The 19,469-nt window shown below is 52.8% G+C and overlaps 1 protein-coding gene across 6 annotated transcripts in view; it reads right to left on the reverse strand.

Annotated features, from left to right (window-relative positions):
- The window catches only part of Amz1 (archaelysin family metallopeptidase 1), a 36,407-nt gene extending 19,686 nt beyond the window's left edge, over window positions 1-16,721 (reverse strand). The window contains exons 1-4 of one of the 6 annotated variants that reach the window (XM_075974334.1): window positions 16,633-16,721; window positions 16,338-16,438; window positions 4,402-4,690; window positions 2,619-2,748 (exon numbers count right to left, since the gene is read on the reverse strand). The gene's annotated coding sequence lies outside the window, so the exon portion shown is untranslated. Of the gene's footprint in view, window positions 1-2,618; window positions 2,749-3,455; window positions 3,626-4,401; window positions 4,691-16,337; window positions 16,563-16,632 lie in introns of those variants that run through there. The other 5 variants (XM_075974344.1, XM_075974370.1, XM_075974379.1 and 2 more) reach the window with 5 other exon arrangements.
- Between the last annotated feature and the right edge of the window lie 2,748 nt (window positions 16,722-19,469).

Below are 19,469 nucleotides of genomic sequence, written 5' to 3' on the forward strand. Positions count from 1 at the left end.
CCCCACCTTACAATCACAAAACGGCACCCTGCTCCCTCAGGGAGGCGCCCACACCCTCCCCCCAAACCATAGGCTTCTTCGTTTCAAGAGCTCTTTGTGCACCTAGGGGCTGTCCTCTGGGGAGAAAGGCAGCTGGACTTCTCCCAGGCCCTGGTTTCTAGACTATTAACAAGGCTCTAAGACACAGACCTAACAGTCAAGAGTCAGCATGCAAGCCAGACACGGCGAATTGTAACTGGAGGCAAGCAGCTGGGTGGACAGGCAGTGGGGCTGCAAGCGGTGGGAGTCACTGTCAACCAGAGCCCGCCCTGGGAGTGAAGATGGGCACGTGGGTGCTGCTTGGCTCCAGCAACAGGTTGCTTTGGGATTTTTTTCGCATCTCAGAGGGGTCTGCTCAGGCGGGAACAAAGGGCAGGTGCTGCTGGCCTCCCTTCCCTGTCCCAGCACGGTCAGCTCCCAGAGGGGAGGAGGGACGCAGCCCTGGAGGCCTGCAGCTGCTAAGCACCTGACTCCTCACACGTCTCATCAACCTATTTTTGTGTCCGGATGCCAATCACACCACCTACTTAGACTCCCTGCTCTGCCCCAGACCTGCTCACACACACAACACCCAAGCCTCAGCCAGGAGCTGTGCCTCTAATTACCCCTCAAGGTTGTACCTACTTCATCCTTCCTTCCTTCCTTCCTTCCTTCCTTCCTTCCTTCCTTCCTCCCTCCTTCCCTCCCTCCCTTCCTCTCTCCCTCCTCCCCTCCCTCCCTCCTTTCCTCTCTCTCTTTCTGTGCTAGAGATGGAACATGTGACCTAATGTAGGCTAGGTAAAACCTATCCCTGAGCCATACCCATAACCCCCTCACTTGGGAATTCTAGGCAGGTGCTCCACCACTGAGCCACACCCCAGCCCCTCACTTGGGAATTCTAGGCAGGTGCTCTACCACTGAGCCACATCCCAGACCCTCACTGGGGGATTCTAGGCAGGGGCTCCACCACTGAGCCATACCCCAGCCCCTCACTGGGGGATTCTAGGCAGGGGCTCTACCACTGAGCCACACCCCTGATCTCAGCATCACCCTTTCTATAACTTGAAATGGTCTATATGTTATTTAATCTGGAGTAGCCCTTGAGAGTCCACCTCACAGCTTCCTGAAGAGGAGAAAAGAAGGGAGGCCATGGTCACAGATGACCTGAACCACTCTGATCAACATCTTGTCTACCTCATCTGACATTCTGAAAATTCTCAGGAACTAGATGGTGATGCACACCTTTAATTACAGCACTCAGGAGGCAGAGACAGGTGGATCTCTGCATTCCAGGCCAGCCTGGTCTGCAGAGTGAGTTTCAGGACGTCCAGGGCTACACAGAGAAACTTCTGTCTCAGAAAAAAAGAAAAGAAAAAGAAAATCCCTTCGGATCACTTCGTGTGAGTTAGGTGTGTGTGTGTGTGTGTGTGTGTGTGTGTGTGTGTGTGTGTGTGTGTGGCCAGAAGTCAATATCATGGTCCACGTTATTTTTTGAAGCAGGGTCTCCCCCTTAACCTAAGGCTCACCAGTTCAGCTAGACTAGCTGTCCAGTGAGCTCTGAGGATCCTCCTGTCTCCACTCCCCACAACAGTACTCCAGTTACAGATGTGTTCTTCTGGGGGTCTAATACCCAATGAGCTATCTTCCCCGCCCAAGACCATTTTAATACAACATTTCATCTGACCTATATGACAAGCTTAAAGTGCCATTATCAATATTCACCTATCTTATTGCCAAATAAACTGAGGCTCAGAGAGGCAAAGCCAATTGTCTAGGGTTGCACAGCTTGCTTGAATACTGACTATCATTTAGTTCCCTCTCCTACCCCTAGGGTCTTCCCTGTGAGCATGCAACTCCCCGCCTACACCACCCGTACCAGCCAGGGGCTTCACTGCCGCCAAACACTCCCACTCAGGCAAAGCTGCGGGAAATGAGAAGCGTTTGTCGTCGGTGAGACAGGGTTTCACTATGTGGCCCAGGCACACCTGGATTAAGATCCCCTGCCTCAGCCAGTTCATCCCGGTCGGTCTCAGCTGTTTAAGGACTGTCCTCTGCATCCTCCTCAGGAGGGCTGCTCATGTACCCACACGCATGCTCAGTGCGCCTTGACGGGAGGAAGGCAAACCAGAACATCACTCCATGCGTCTGCTCCATGTGGAGTGTCGTGGGCAGCCCACCCCTGAACCCAGGGCTTGGAGGAACAGGACACATGCCAGCTCCAGACGACACTGGATGGATGCTAAATGTCACAACTGCAAACCTAATACTTGGGTGGCTGAGGCAGGAGGATCACCGTGAGTTTGAGGCCAGCCTAGGGCTATATAGCAAGACCCTATCTCACAAAAACAAAAAAGAAAAGCAAGACCAACAAGAAGGAACACAAATGGCAGGGGAGCATGATAGGAAAAGAGGGTGGTGTTGCTGAGGACCAAAGGAACCACCTTCCAGCGGGGACGGGAAGCTGGTTTGACTGGGTCTGTGTTGGGCTCCAGAGTAAACAAGACTCGCTGTACCGTCTCATGTCTTTCTCTGGGGTCTGGTAGCCCGGATGTCTGCACAGACAGCATTTCCTCTCAAACAGCCCTTGTGGCCATATTTACCTTCTGGGGTTCTTAGAAGGTGCCCATATCCTCACTCTTGGCCACTGTCTCAGGTTTTCTGTCTTGTATGTCAAGTCTTCTCAAGACCACACACTTCACATAGAGACTGAAGAGACAGGAGGAAGTGGTCCTAGCAGCCGAAAGAGCCACAGAAAAAGCTGAGGGGCCACCCCACCCCTCCCACCCATCCTGTCAGCCATGCCAAATCCTCCTCAGAATAGCACGTCCAAGATGGCCCGGAGCTGTCCTCTGTGTCGGTCATGGTCTGTCGCTATCCCCTGCTAATCATCATGACAGTGGCTGTCCTTGTCCCGCAAGCCTTGAGACCTCAAAGAGCTAGAGATACTGCCTTTCAGATAGGGAAACTCATGATAGTCAAGGTCCCAGGGAGAGGCAGGAGGGCCTTCTGGTATCCAAGTCATGGACCCCCCTGCTTGGTAATGAGGTTCTAGACTGGTGGTTCTCAACCTGTGGGTTGCGACCCCCCTGGATCACATATCAGATATTGCATTACTATCCACAACAGTAGTAAAATTACCCCTCGATGCAGCAGCAAAATAGTTATGAGGAACTGTATTAAAGGGTCGCAACATGAGGAAGGTTGAGAACCACTGTCCTTGAGAAAGGCTATCTGGTGATGAGGGGACAGGTACCACCCTCTCTGAAGAAATGGCTTCTCTCCCCCGCTGCTAAACCTAGATTCACCTGTGAGGTGCCTCCTTCTCTGTCCTGTATTGCTCAAAGCCGGGGACAGCATGCATGTCCCCAGAGAGGCAGCTGAGGTGACCAAGAACAGGTCACCCAACTCCAGCACACTTATTCGCCTCTCTTACTTACAGTTTCATTTTGAGACAGAGATTTATCACGTAGCTCGGGCTAGCCTCGAATTCGCAGCAATCCTCCTGCCTCAGCCTCCCAATAGCTAGAACTACAGGCTTGCCTCACCACATCCAGCAGATGCCTGCCCTTCGGACAAGAAGCACCGTCTGTTCCTTGTTTTTCCGAGGCTACAAAAAACGCCCAGCAGCTGCCGCCGTTTGTTTACTAAGGGCCAAGTCTTCAAGGCGGCTTTAAGCAGCCCCAGGGAGAAGGAAATGCAAGGCACGTTTGGAGAGGGGAAACAGGGCTTAGACTGCTGGGGAGGACTCTCCCGCGCAGACCCCACTCTCCCTAGTGACCCCAGATCCAAAACCAGTTCCTTTCCAGGCAGTGAAAGGTTCACGTGTCTAAGCTTTCGTGCAAGTTCGGAATCTCCGGGCATCAGCTCTTTGGATTGACAGGTAGCCCTACCTTCCTGGAGCTTGGACATTACCCACATCCCTCCCAGACACAGGCTGAGAAGCAGCCCGAGTAGCAAGAGACTTCGCCTCTCTGGGGACATCCTACAACAGTCAGCCTGTCCTTGCTGGGAAATGCCTTCCTTTGGGAGCTTTCCCATAGCCTGATCGCCCCCCATCTGAAGATGTCATGGCTGTTTGGCCTGGGGAGCTGCTGGCGGGGATTTGGCACCCTGCTCCTCGGAGACCCTGCTCTTCTCTGGAACCTGAACATCAGCGCTCGTGACATGTATCAAACCCGGTCCCTGGAGCTCACCGAAACCTCTATCCAAGTCCACCCTGTGCATCCCGCGGTCCCCGGCACAGGGACACGCCGCCACCACCCGGACGCCCCCCTGGCTTGTGCTGGTTGGAACCCAGACTCTGCAGCACCACCAGCACCCACCCCGGACATCAGGGCCCCGCCAGGTCCCGGCGCCTGGGGCTGCTCTCCGCGCGTGCCCTACCTCGCAACCGGGTGCTCTCCGGAGCTGCCCCTGAGCAGCTTGGTGTGAGGCCACGGGGACCAAACCGGTCCTGGTGTGACGTCAGCAAGCGAGGCAGGGACTGAAGCTGGATCCGGTGGAAAGTGTGAGAGGAGGGCAGTAGGAAACGGTGCCACACCCTCCCCAGTGGCGCTCAGACTTCTGATGTCTTGTCTGCTCCGGAGCACGTGGGCCACTGACACTCCCAGCAACTGTGTGCTTCGGAGCTCTTCTCAGAGCCTGAGGAGAAGGTGGCACAGCCCAGGCCAGCCTAGGACACCAGAGTAAAAGACAACCGGTGTGGGGGGGGGGGTGCGGGGAGGGCGTCCTAAAACTGACACTGAGGCAGAGGGATTGAAGGCTCCAAGCCAATCTGAGCTATATATAGTGAGAAGCTGTCTCAAGCCAAAACCAAACAAACACACAAGAAAAGAAAAAAAGAAAAGAAAAAGCCCCAAATAAGAATGCCTGACTGTCTATAAGGTTCTAGGTTTGAAGCACAGCACAGCATAAATCACATGTAGCAGTGCATGCCTGTAACTCCTATAACTATGTAATCAAAGATGACCTCCAACTCTGACCCTCCTGCCTCTACCTCCCGAGTCCTCCCTAGGGCTTCAGGGTACACCATCACACCCATGAGTCCTCCTGAGGGTTGCAGGGTATACCATCACACCCATGAGTCCTCCCTAGGGCTTCAGGGTACACCATCACACCCATGAGTCCTCCCTAGGGCTTCAGGGTACACCATCACACCCATGAGTCTTCCCTAGTGCTTCAGGGTACACCATCACACCCATGAGTCCTCCCTAGGGCTTCAGGGTACACCATCACACCCATGAGTCCTCCCTAGGGCTTCAGGGTACACCATCACACCCATGAGTCCTCCCTAGGGCTTCAGGGTACACCATCACACCCATGAGTCCTCCCTAGGGCTTCAGGGTACACCATCACACCCATGAGTCCTCCCTAGGGTTGCAGGGTACACCATCACACCCATGAGTCCCCCCTAGGGCTTCAGGGTACACCATCACACCCATGAGTCCTCCCTAGGGTTGCAGGGTACACCATCACACCCATGAGTCCTCCCTAGGGCTTCAGGGTACACCATCACACCCATGAGTCCTCCCTAGGGTTGCAGGGTCCACCATCACATCAGGGCTAGGGACTGAACCCAGGACTGGGTTGCATGCTTGATGAGTACTCTACCAACTGAGCCACATCTCTAGCCCCAGAGAGTATTCTGAGTGCTTCCAGAACATTCTTACCACGGTCACCCATGAACCTGTTCCCATCTTCCTGATGGAAAAACTGAGTAGCAAGCAAGAAAACTGATGCTGCTACAGACTGGAAACCCACTAAGGGTTTCCCAACCTAATCAACCTAATGCTCTTTTTTTTTTAAGATTTATTTATTTATTATGTATACAGTATTCTCAGTATTCTGTCTGCATGTATGCCTGCAGGCCAGAAGAGGGCGCCAGATCTCATTACAGATGACTGTGAGCCACCATGTGGTTGCTGGGAATTGAACTCAGGACCTCTGGAAGAGCAGTCAGTGCTCTTAACCTCTGAGCCATCTCTCCAGCCCCCCTAATGCTCTTTTTTATTCCTCTTCTAGAACATTCTCCCCTCAAAAGAAAAAATACACTGCTCTAATAGGGACCCCAGGAGGCTGCCTCAACCTCCCATGGCACCTGTTACCCCCAGGTGGATGCTAAATCAGGGTTTTGTCCTGTCCCTCTTGCTGTATCTGAAACCCATGATCTGGACCCCAAAACAGGGCCTGGCAGAGAGCAGGCATTTGATACATAGTAGCCAAGGGCAAAGACACATAACCGGACAAATAAATATCTTAAGCTGGTATAGACCGTTCACTGGTAGCCACGTGAGACTGTTTAGTCACTGACAAACACTTTCAATGCAGCCAGGACGGGGAGTCAGATACAGAAACCTCTGTGGGAACCAAGCGCCCCCAATTCCGGGACCAGAGGACAAGGGGCAACAGCTACAACCACGTTGGGGCCACATTGGTCCTGGGTTCTTCTCTGAGACCAGCCATCTAGGCTGTCCCTAGGGATGTCCTCAAGAAGCCCCAGAGCTGCCGGTTATGGGTACCAAAGACCACCCCATGGGGTCTTCAGCACCTGCTAGCAGTGAGTCTCTGGTCTGCCTCCCAGGACCCCCTAGCAGGTCACTGAAATCTGAGGCTTTATGCCCGGCATTCTTGCACTAGCTAAAGGCCCAGGCTTCGGCATGGCTATAGGCAGGACCAAGACCCCGACTCCCCACCCCAGAGTCAGGCTTGGAGTCTGTGAAAGTGAGCTTTGTCAACGTGGCACAGCCTAGGATCGCCTAGAGAGTCTCAGTGAAGGATTGCCTACGTTGAGTTGGCCTGATGATCTTATAAATGGATCGATGCGAGACCCCGCCCAGTGTGGGTGGCACCATGCCGTAGGCCGGGGTCCTGAGCTGTGTAATAATGGAGAAGTGGAACGAAGCACAAGCAAGCAAGCAGATATGTATTCATTTCTCTCTGCTCCTGACTGCGGTTGTAAGTTCCCCCTGGACTCCCCTACTAGGACAGGCTGCATCCGGGAACTCTCAGCTAAGGAACATTTACCCTATGAGGCTGCGTTCTGACAGACTATTTTACCATCGGGGCTGGGGACTCTGGTTATAATGTGATGGGGGAGGGAGGCTGCTATATTTCTTGTTTCATTTTTTATTCTGGGTTTTGTTTTTGAGACAAGGTTCCTCTATGTAGCCCTGGCTGGGCTGTCCTGGAACTTGTACTATAGACCAGGCTGGTCTCCAACTCAGAGATCCGCCTGCCTCTGCCTCCCGAGTGCTGGGATTAACGGCATGCTCCACCAGCTGGGAGGCTGCTATTTAACTGATGTGTATTGACTGGAACTAAGGAAGAGCAGGAGAAGTAGCAGGTAAAGGTGCTTGCCACGAAAACCTGACCACCTGAGTGTTCAATCCCCAGAACCCACGTAAAGGTAGAAAGAGAGAACCGGCTTCACAAAGGTGTCCTCTGACCACAGTGCTGGGAGCCCACAGGGTCTGTTCCATCCCATCCAACCCAGGTGTGGAGCCAAAAGCGGGGAAAATGTTCTCACAGGGATCACGGGACCAAGAGGCCACCTGGAAGCAGCGGCTCTCACACCACATCCCCCTCTCCTGGGCCCTCAGGAGCTGCTGACAGGTGACAAGGAGTGTGGGCCCTGCAGTGGATTCTCACCCAGTGAGCCCAGGGAAGTAGTCTTATAGAGTCAGGTCAGAGGCACACTGGGGCGTGTGTCACATGATCTCTGAGCCTCCACAGGCCTCACTCAGTCAGGCTGGGTATCTCAGCCCCTCCCCTCCCGAGGTCAAACAGAGGATGAAATGAGCCAAGCCCAATTCAGGCGGACAGGCGCTGGAGAGATGGCCCAGCACTTCAGAACCGATATTGTTGCAGAGGACCAGAGTTCGGTTCTCAGCACCCAGTACTCACAACCTGTAACTCCAGCTTCAGAGAACCCAACACTCTCCTCTGACCTCTGTGGGTACTGCATTCACAGCACACACCCAACCCCCGCCCAACACACGTACACAGAAGTAAAAACAAATCTCTAAAACATTAAAAAAAAAAAGGCATTACACGCCTTTAATCTCAGAATGTAGGAGGTAGAGACAGGCAGATCTCTGTGAGTTCAAGGCCAGCCTCGTCTAAGTGGTGAATTCCAGGAGAGACAGGGCTACGTAGTGAGATCCTGCCTCAAGCAATCCCCAGCTGCAGAGAGAGAGAGAGAGAGAGAGAGAGAGAGAGAGAGAGAGAGAGAGAGAGAGAGAGAGAAAGAGAGAGAGACAGAACCATTCTCTTCCCCAGAGCCTCCCGTGCTCTCAGATACTTCTAGGCCACTAGGCCACAGGCAACCCAGGTTTGTGGTACATCTGTGCCCATCACACTGACCTCAATGATGAGCAAGGTGGTCCAGGCGTGGCTACCGTCTATAGCGAGAAGTCAACAAGCCAGTATCGGAACAATGGCGCCCATACCCATCATTACCAAACCACAGCCCAGCCTATTTCTTCCCATCTTGCAGGGACGAATAGCCCGACTGTGTTCTAGAAGCAAGTATTAGGTGGGGACATCAACCCCAGAGTCACCTGGGTGGCCAGGAAGAACCTGCCCTGGCCCTATCAGGTTGGGTCAGGGGTCCAGATCACCACAGGAGAGTTCCCCCAAAGTATCAAGCTTGTATTTGGGGGTGGCAAGCCCTCCTTGCTGAACTGACCTACCCTGCAAAGAATTGCCAGCTAAAAGGGGGTTTCTGTTCCCCCTCACCACTGTCACCAAGGGTTAGGCAAGCTGGTGACAGCAGCCAGAGCGGGGAAACTCAATACTCCAGACACAGGAACAGGAAATGCTGCCTTCAGATTCATGTCTGGTTTCCGCAGACACGTACTAGTCCCCATAGCCCCTGACAGCCACTCCAGAGGTGGACTCTAAGCACAGGGCCAAGCCTGTGCCCAGCCCCAGTCGTGGGCATGGTTGCTACCGTTGATGGAGTTTTGTTTTTTTGCTTGATAGGGTCCCTGTATGTAGTCCAGGCTGGCCTTAAACTCTGCTTCAGCATCCACAGAATTGGGATTACAGGTTTGTAACACCATGCCCAGCGTTGTTGTCCCAGTTAAATCTCCATGCCTCTTCCCAAACTTTCCTTTCTCCTTGGGTCTCTTTAGGGTAACAGATTCTTTCATGAAGGGAAATTAACAGCCTCCTGGGATCTTGTCAGGCAGCCCGCCCTCTCCAATTGCATTCTTTGGACACGCCCCCTGCTCTCAGCAGCGTCCCTATGAATGGCCGAGCCACGCATCGCCATCATTCCCATAGGACAAAGGAGTTTTCCGTAAGAAAATAATGATTAAGAAATAATGATTCAACCATAAATGTAGAAAATGTGGGGAATTCTGAAAAAAAAAATCAGAGGCTGACTCCATAATCCCAGTACCAGGTCTCTTCCCTAATTTCTGACTTTTTTTATCCCTCCACATTTAAAACTGTCTTAAAAGGATCATCCACAAAGTCCTCTCTGTTAGAAACTGTTTCTTTCCTTTCTCTTCCTTTCTTCCCCCCTTCTTCCTTTCTTCTTCCCTCTCCTCCCTCCTTCCTTCCTCTCTCCCCTCCCTTCCTTCTTTCTTTACTTCCTCCCTTCCTCCCTCCCACCAAAGATTTAGGTCTTACTATGTAGCCGAGGCTGGCCTCAAACTCACAAGGCTCCTGTCTCACTTCCCCAAGTCCTGGTATTTACGGGCTTGCCCTGAACAGCAGCTAAAATGCCACACTTCTAGTGAGTATTTTCTGGTGTGCTTTGTTAGGGCAAAAGCTAAGGCTGTGAGAAAAGATTCATGGTCCTCTCCAAAGCTGGTTACTATAAAGAACCTGTGAGGGACTGGGGAGATGGTTCGGTGGGTAAAATGTTCACCCTGGAAGCATGAGCCCAAGTGGCCAAGAAAAGGCCAGGCACAGAGGCTCAGGCCTGTGATCCCACCACTGGAAGACAGAGCCACCAGTTCAGTGAGAGATCCTGCCTCAAAGAAATAGGGTGGAGGCTAGGTATGGCATGCACATCCCTAATCCCAGCATTCGGGAAGCAGAGGCAGGAGGATCTCTGTGAGTTTGAGGCCAGCCTGATCTATGTAATCCCAGGCCAGCCAAGGACACATAGTGAGACCCTTTTACAAAAAGCCAAAACCTAGCTTGGAGAACAGTTGAGGACGATGCCTGAGATTGGCCGAGGGCCTGCACGCACATGTGCCTACATAAATGAAGTTGTAGAATGTCCATTCTTGTCACCGCTGGGAGATGCCAGAGCCACAACAGCCAGGCCTCCGGTTGCCAGGTCCCCAGGCCAGGATGCCCTGGACGAAGCCATATCCAGCCCAGGCTACTGCCTGTCAGTCACCCACTCTGTACAATGGGACATGCTGCCCTCTACCCAAGCAGGTCTCCAAACCTCTCGAATATTCTAGAAATTGGATCCCTCTCTTTTGACCCAGGTGTACCTAGAGAACCTTCCTTACCATCACCTTGGTCCCTGGTCACCAGCCTCTGGGTCAGGCACACCTAGGGCTCACAGCTGACCACCCCAAGAAGTTGCTATGTTGGGACTGGAGAGACGGTTCAGAGGTTAAGAGCATTGGTTGCTCTTCCAGAGATCCTGAGTTCAATTCCCAGCAACCACATGGTGGCTCACAACCATCTGTAATGAGATCTGGTGCCCTCTTCTGGCCTGCAGACATACATGCAGACAGAACACTATATATATAAAAAACAAATCTTTTTCTTTAAAAAAAAAAAAGGTTGTCATGCTTGCCATGCCTCAGTTTCTCCAGAGAGAGTAAAACAGTCTCCTTAAAGATGGGTTCACCCCCACCCTCAGCAGAGAGGTCTTCTTTGGAACAAGGGTCTCTGAAGATACAAACTAAGGATCCAGAGATGAAACCACCCTGAGCGAGGGGACCACAGGTACAATGAGGCCTTTGTTTGTTTGTTTGTTTGTTTAGAGAGGGTCTCAAGGAGTCTGGGGTGGTCTTAACTTACTGTGTAGCTGCAGAGGACCTTGAACTTGTTATCAGCGTGTGTCTGTGGGGCGTGAGAGAGGTGTGAACATGCCAGAACTCATGTTTAAAGTCAGAGGACAACCTGCAGGAGTCAGTTTTCTCCTTCCACCATGTGGGTCCTGGAGTTAAGCTCGAGTCCTCAGGGTTTATGCGAGCATCTTTATGCGTTGAGCCAGCTCACTTGCCCCAATGGTGAACTCCTGATGTTCCTGCCTCTGCCTCCTGTGTGTTGTGACTGCGCGCACACACCATCCATGCCCTGTCTCTGCCTCCTGTGTGTTGTGACTGCGCGCACACACCATCCATTCCCTGTCTTTGCCTCCTGTGTGTTGTGACTGCGCGCACACCATCCATGCCCTGCCTCTGCCTCCTGAGTGTTGTGACTGTGTGCACACACCATCCATGCCCTGCCTCTGCCTCCTGAGTGTTGTGACTGCGCGCACACCATCCATGCCCTGCCTCTGCCTCCTGAGTGTTGTGACTGTGTGCACACACCATCCATGCCCTGTCTCTGCCTCCTGTGTGTTGTGACTGAGCGCACACCATCCATGCCCTGCCTCTGCCTCCTGAGTGTTGTGACTGTGTGCACACACCATCCATGCCCTGTCTCTGCCTCCTGTGTGTTGTGACTGAGCACACACCATCCATGCCCTGTCTCCGCCTCCTGTATGTTGTGACTGCGCGCACACACCATCCATGCCCTGTCTCCGCCTCCTGTATGTTGTGACTGCGCGCACACCATCCATGCCCTGCATGTGCCTCCTGAATGTTGTGACTGCACCCTGCCTCTGCCTCCTGAGTGTTGTGACTGCGCGTGCACACACCATCCATTCCCTGTCTTTGCCTCCTGTGTGTTGTGACTGCGCGCACACACCATCCATGCCCTGCATCTGCCTCCTGAGTGTTGTGACTGCGCCCTGTCTCTGCCTCCTGAGTGTTGTGACTGTGTGCACACACCATCCATGCCCTGTCTCTGCCTCCTGAGTGTTGTGACTGTGTGCACACACCATCCATGCCCTGTCTCTGCCTCCTGAGTGTTGTGACTGTGTGCACACACCATCCATGCCCTGTCTCTGCCTCCTGAGTGTTGTGACTGCGTGCACACACCATCCATGCCCTGTCTCCGCCTCCTGAGTGTTGTGACTGCGCGCACACACCATCCATGCCCAGCGTTCACATTGCTGGGTTGGGCCCGCGGGCCTCACATACACTAGGCAAGTGCTCCAGTGTTTGAGCCACATCCCAGCCAATGACTCTTTGTCAGACAGGAAGTAGCAGGAGGGAGGAAATCCCAAATGAGGGTTAGATGCAGAGCTCAATGGTAGACTTTGCCTAGACTCCCCCAGTGAGGCATTAGGATTTGGCTCAGTGGTAGAGCAGATGCCACCGAACAGGTACACTTCATTATCCATTTATTCATTTTATTTTGTGTATAATTTTTGAGATAGGGTGTCATTCTGATCTCACTATGTAGCCCAGGCTGGCCCTGAACTTACTATGTAGCCAAGACTGGCCTCAAACTGGCATCAACCCTCCTGCCTCGGCCTCCCAAATGTTGAGATCACAGGTGTGAGCCACCATTTTAAACTGGAAAAGTTTAAATAGGTGGACTCTGTAGCAGGTAAATCACATCTCCAGAAAGCTGTTTTAAAACACTTGCAGGTCAGATGTGATGGCATGCACCTTTAAACTTGGCATTGAGAGGCAGAGGCAGGCAGACCTCTGAGTTCAACGCCAGTCTGGGCTACATATTGGGTCCAGGCCAGCCAGGGCTACACAGCAAAACCCTGCAAGGCAGAGAAGGAACAGACAACTAACAGGGAGGAAGGGTCCTTCTCAGGGCCTCTGGTGCAGTGGTTCTCAACCTGTGGGTCATGACCCCTTTGGGAGTCACATATCAGATATCCTGCATATCAGAGATTTACATTATGATTCATAACTGTAGCAAAATTACAGTAATGAAGTAGCAATGAAACAATGTTATGGTTGGGGGGTCAGCCCCACATGAGGAGCTCTATTAAAGGGGCGCAGCATTAGGAAAGTTGAGAACCACTGTGGAGGGAGCACTGTGAACCTCACTGGGCTCCTGACGGGACAATGCTTGTGAGCTGCTGTAAAACAAAGAGTGACAGGAGCTCATCCGACCTGGCAAACAGGAAACTGCTTCACAGTGTTGCAAGGATTAGAGGAAACGACCGTGTTCTTGGCACAGTCGTATTCCTCAGTTGGGTAGTCCTTAGTTCAGCAGACAGTGTGCCAGGTGCCGGGCTGCGGGGCAGGTGCGGGGCTGCAGGGCAAGTGCTGGGCTGCGAACAGGGTGCTGGGCTGCGGGCAGAATGCTGGGCTGCGGGGCAGAGTGCTGGACTGCAGGACAAAGCACTGGACTGAGGGACAGAGCGCTGGGATGCGGGGCAGAGAGCTGGGCTGCGGGGCAGGTGCTGGACTGTGGGGCAGAGTACCCCAGAAACAATTCCATCAGAGAAAAGGAAGATTTAGAGGAGGGTGAGGTCCAAGGACAGTGTTCGGGGCTTGTACCACCCAGATGGGCCAGCAGGATGAGCCAGAACCAAGGGCAAAAAAGGGTCAGGCGCGGGAGAGGAGCCGGTATTAGTAAATCCAGATGTGCTGGGCCTTGAGCAGATGGATATAGAATAGGTCTAGGGAGCAGTGTGGGGATGGGGCCACATCATAGCATCAGCAAGGGCCCCAAGGGTTCCTACTGCCTTGCACTGAGGCCATCTGACAGTGACAGATGTTGGTGAGGGATAGGACCAGGTAAGTGACCTTGAGATAGTGGTTATGGGGTCCAGTTGAGGACAGCAGGGAAGTAGCATGCATAAAGCCCTTGGTTCCATCCCCAAGACCGCATAAACCAGCCATAGAAGCACATGGCTCTAATTCCAAAACCCAGAAGGTGGAGGCAGGAGGATCAGGAGTTCAAGATCATCTTTGGCTACGTAGAGAATTGGATGTCAGCCTGGGATACATGTGAACCCATCTGAAAGGGGGCTGGGGGAGGCTGACTTAAGGTCTGCTCAAATTGGGTAGAAAAGTCTAGGATCCCTTCAAGTTATGCGGGTTCCCTAGGCCTCCCTATCCACCAGCTCGAGAAGAGCCCTCCCGTTAGCCTGATGGGGCAGCCATTTTCCTGGCAGCCTGTTATAGAAGGCCCAGATAGGGTCAGCTGGGACTGAAAGCCCTCTGGGTCTCTAGTCCTCACCCCATCCAGGAGCAGCTGAGATTCTCTCTCAGGGTCAGCTGGGACTGGGTACCAGGGACCATAGGTCTCTAGGTCTCCAGTCTCTACCCCATCCTGGAAGAGCTGAAGACCCTCCCTAGGCCTGTGAGAGTAACAGAAGTCCCTGGGCATTAGAAGCATCTTGATTCAGTGATGGAGAAGCACAGGGCTCTAAGGCAGGCCCAGCCGGCCCTGGACAGGGTCCAGCTGTCTGCTTCCAGCCTGTGAAGCCACCCTGTAAGCAGCCCAATTAGTATTCCCACCAGGTCCCCCAGTTCTATGAGCCCTTGTTTCCCCCAGACAGCAGCCAGGGTGCCTAAGACTCGGGGGGTGGGGTCTCAGTGGAAAGCTGTCCCCCAACAAACACTGAAGACCTACGACAGGGTACCAGGGTAGGGAGCTGCCAACTATAGTATGAAGAAAGGCCTTTGGGGCTCCCCAAAGCTAGACCAAATCTGAGCTGCAGAAAGGGGCTGGGCATTAAGATTAGGCTCTATCTAACTCCTCCTCTCTCTATCTTGTCTCTGCCCAGTACGGCTCTCTCTATCATCCCCCACTCCCCTCCTCCATTTTATGTCGTCAGGGGTGGGAGAGAGCCACCTGTTGCTTCCCAAACAGAAAGAATAACTTCCAGGCACACAGGAGTGTTGGAGGCCTAGTCCTGGTGCCTACCCCATGCCCAGTAACATACGTCCCTGACAGGATTCTACTTGACGAAGGGTTGCCTGGAGATGTTCCCACAGCCCCCCGCATTGGGACATCAACAGTGCAAAATGACAAACTCATCTCAGGGTGCCCACGTCAGGCTGCAGAATGAGGGTTGTCCCACACACCAGCCCCCTCATTCACTGCAGGACCCTATCACACAGCACCCTGGCATGGTGGGATGGGTGAATGCTGACTGACAAGAGGTCTCAGAAGCAAGCTGTGCCCTGAAATGGAGAGACCTTCTTCTATCCATTTGTAGGTGGGAAGCGTCAACCTGGGGAGGCACAGAGCGCAGTACAAGTCAGTACTAGTGACGGGGGAACTCCCAGACAGTGGGCTGCCCTAGACAGGTGTGTATGGAGACAAGGCCCTGGTCATGCCCAGCCTGGCAGCTTTGTCTGGCAGCATCCGGGGAGCCTCCAGTGTGGGAAGACGGTTGGAAAGGGGTCCTGAGTAAAGCCAGGTTCCTCTGAATGGAAGTAAATCATGAGCCAGCACCTTGGCAATCTGTATGTCCTAAGTGGGCCAGGGTGAGGCATGGGACATTCCCTTTGGAGCACCCAGGAAGAATCATTCAGGAGATCACAGGCACTGGTCTGAGAGCCTGTGTGACACCCTGAAGAGTGGGGTTGCCAAACTGGCCACATCCCTCACATAGATAGAAGAGCTGGGGGAGGCCGTAAGAATGGAGATTCAGTACAGAGATTTAGACCTCAGAGAGAGGACATAGTACTGTCTTTAGATCCTGGAGAGGTGGCCCCGGGGACCCAAACCTCATCTTATGCTGTCACACACTGTAGAAGCTGTGTGTCTCCCAGACACTCCTCTATCTATCCATAGGTCTATAATCAACAAGGAACATCTGGTCGACCTACAAATTATTTTTTCCAGACTGCTCAGTCCACCTGACCTTACCCCCTTCAAGTCCCGGCCCCCCTGCACAGCGAGATCAAGTATCCCTTATTCTCGCGAGAAACCCCCATCTTGTCCCTGGAGCTTCTAAGATTCCTAGCCACCTGGCTCGCCCCATCATGACTTCTGTCTGTCTCCGACTTTGCCCTTTCGTTCCACATGCTACCTCTGTGGGTCTCTTCTGGCACCCCCATTCTAGGAAGATGAATTTCCTAAAGGGGAGTGAGGACTGACCTTGCTTAGACCCGCTGGTTGTCTCTCCTCTTTTCCAGACTCTCCACTGCTCTCAGACTCCAGGCCTTTGCCGGGGCCTGCGCCTTCCACCCAGAGCACTGCCCTTCTCCCTTCCACCTGGCTGACTCCCATCCAATGGGTAAGCGGCAGACCCAGCAGCTGCCTCCTCCCAGAAGCCCTCCAGTCATGCACCCCCACAGACGCATGATTACCTGGGCAGTGGCTGTCTCTGGTCAGGAGTTGCACATGGAGGGTGGGGACAGTAACCACCGGCTGCCTTGGCCGGGTCTCTCGGCATCTACTGACGTCCAGCCTGTAGTACACACATCCCTGTCAGTCGTCTATTGCCCGTCTCTGTGTACAGCCAGCGGCCATCACACACAGAGCACATGCACGTGGACACAGTTCCCTCTGTGGACATGCATGCACACGTGTGCACACACAAGGGCACACGCACTCAGACCACCTCTAACGTGCACCCCTGTGCCTACCCAAGCCCTCACTCACCGCACACATGCCATACACTGCCAGGCCTGCTCGAGTCGCCTCAACGGGTGCCGGGAGCTGGGTAGTGCGAGCGGCTGCTGGCCGCCTCTGCTTGCCAGCATTTGCCAAGCAGTTTCCATGGCGACACATCTTGGCTCTGACGGGAACTGATGTGTGTGGGGAAGAGGGTCCCACAGAGGGGGTGAGATGGGAGGTCTCTATGTCCTCCGCTCCTGGCACTAATGAGGGGGTGTCCTGTAAGTGGAGACATTCTCATATTAGGCTTGCACCTCAAGAAGGAGGTTCTGAGCCGCCTGGCACCGGAGCAGACTTAGGTCACTCAGTCATGCATCAAACTCCTAGCATAACTACTCTGCGCTGAAGGCTGGGGCTGCAGTGTTGCAGCTTTACCAAGGACTCGAGATCTGACGCTAACTCAGTGGCCCCAAAGCCCCTCAGAAGGCTCTGATCCAGAGAGGTCAACCGACCTCTCCCTGAGCACCAAGTACCGTGTCCATCTTCTCTGAGACCACAGACAGAGAGGGGATACTGAGTACCCCTCAGAAAACCTCTCCTCAGCCCCTCCTCGCCCCTCCCTGAGTCACCACATCCTACACTGTGTTCCTTGCCTGGGTCCTCTTAGAAGTGGACTCTTTCCCCATCTGTTACCCAGGCCTGTCCTCTGGCTCATTTTGGACAATAAAAGATGACAGACATGGGATTCAGTCAGTAAAGTGATTTCCACATAAGCATGAGAACTCGAATTCAGGAGCCCTACCCCTACCCCCACCCCCACGGATCTAGAGTCATCTAGGGGATGCACCTCTGGGTTTGTTTATGGGGGAGTTTCTAGATTAGATGGGCAGAACCCCTCTGAATGTGGGGAGGCACCATCCCATGGTTTGAGAGCCCAAGATGAATAAAAGGGAAAAATTAGGTTGAGTTGCTGCATTCATCTCTCTGCTTCCTACTGTGGCTGCCATGTGACCAGCCACCTCAGGCTCCTGCCACCACGCCTTCCCTGCTCTAGCAGACTGTCCTCTCAAACTGTGAGCTAAAATAAACCTTCCTTTCAATTGTTCTAGTGAGCTATTTTTTCGCAGCTGTGAGACATCCAACCAATACTTGACTACTTGGGATTAGATGTTACACAGCACTAGCTGAATGACGCACTCAGAGGCCCAGCCAGTAGACCCCCAGCCTCACACACTCAGTACATAAATGACCACCCCAAAGGCCTCTCAGGGATACTGAGACCCAGGCCTGTATGGGTGTTGGGAATCAAACCTGGGGTCCTCGCAAGAGCAGCAAGTGCTTTTAAACACTGGGCCATCTCTCCAACCTAAGAGTAAATTTGTTTTTTATTGTCAGATTTGTTTTTCTTTTATGTATATGAGTGTTTTGCCAGCATGTATGTATGTGTGCCGCATGCATGACTGGGGCCTGCAGAAGCCAGAAGAGGGTATCATATTCTCTAGAACTGGAGTTAAGGTACGTTAAACCATTGTGTGGGTACTGGGAACTCAACTCAGGTCCCCCGAAAAAACAGCACATGTTCGTAACCACTGAGCCATCTCTCCAACCTGGTAAAATTTCTAAAAGTAATAAAGACCTATAAAAAGAGCATCCTGCTCAGAAGGTGGACAGCCACACCCTGAACACAGCAATGACAGCCACAACGAATGATCCATGATCTATTATGATTTGTGTCTGAATGGTCCCCTGCAAGGCTCAGAAGAGGTGCCTGAGTTCTGAGGACACTGACCTAACTGATGGATTAATTCCCACAAGGATTCATGATATGATAGTATTGCTATGAAGTGGGGTTGGTCAAAGGAAGAAAGTCATTGGATATCTTGTTCCCGCCCATTCCCATCCTTGGTGGTTTGAATGAGAATGGCCAACATAGGCTCATATATTTGAATGTCTGGTTGCCAGTTGGTGGAACTATTTAGGAAGGATTAGGAGGTGTGGCCTTGTTGGAGGAGGTGTGTCACTGGGGGTGGGCCTTGAGGTTTCAATAGTCCATGTCAGGCCCAGCCTCCTCTCTCTCTCTCTCTCTCTCTCCTGTGCTACCCCTGCCTACCTGCTTCCATGCTTCTTGCCATTATCATGTACTCTAACCCCCTGAAACTATAAGCAAGCCCCCAATTAAATGCTTTCTTTTATAAATTGTCTTGGCTATGGCGGCTCCTCACAGCTATACAACAGTAACTAAGATACTGTATCTCTTTGCTCCCCAGCCTCCAGGAGGTAAGCAACTGTGCCCATTTTGCACTGTCCTCCATGAGGCAAAGCAACCATAGACGGAAACCACTGAGCCAAAACAAACCTTTTCCCCCTTATCTTCTTAGGGCTCTGTCACATGAAAAACATGCTCAAAATAAACATATTCCACAGGGGCTGGAGAAATGGCTCAGTGCTTGAGAGCACCGACAGCTCTTCCAAAGGACCTAGGCTCAGTTCCTAATACCTATTCGGTGGCACAGAACTTTCTGTAACTCCAGTTCCAGGGCTGGAGAGATGACTCTGTGGTTAAGAGCACAAACTGTTCTTGCAGGGGAACTGAGCTGGGTTCCTAGTACCCATGCTGGATGTCTCACAACTGCCTGTAACTGCAGCTCCAAGAGATATAACCCCATCTGATGACCTCTGTGGGCGTTACACTTCATGTGTGTGTGCACACATGCACACACACACACACACACACACACAATTTTATTTATTTATTTTTTTGGTTTTTCGAGACAGGGTTTCTCTGTGGTTTTGGAGCCTATCCTGGAACTAGCTCTTGTAGACCAGGCTGGTCTCGAACTCACAGAGATCTGCCTGCCTCTGCCCCCCGAGTGCTGGGATTA

The sequence above is a fragment of the Microtus pennsylvanicus genome, chromosome 1, assembly GCF_037038515.1.
Source record: "Microtus pennsylvanicus isolate mMicPen1 chromosome 1, mMicPen1.hap1, whole genome shotgun sequence".
Classification (NCBI taxonomy): Eukaryota; Metazoa; Chordata; class Mammalia; order Rodentia; family Cricetidae; genus Microtus; species Microtus pennsylvanicus.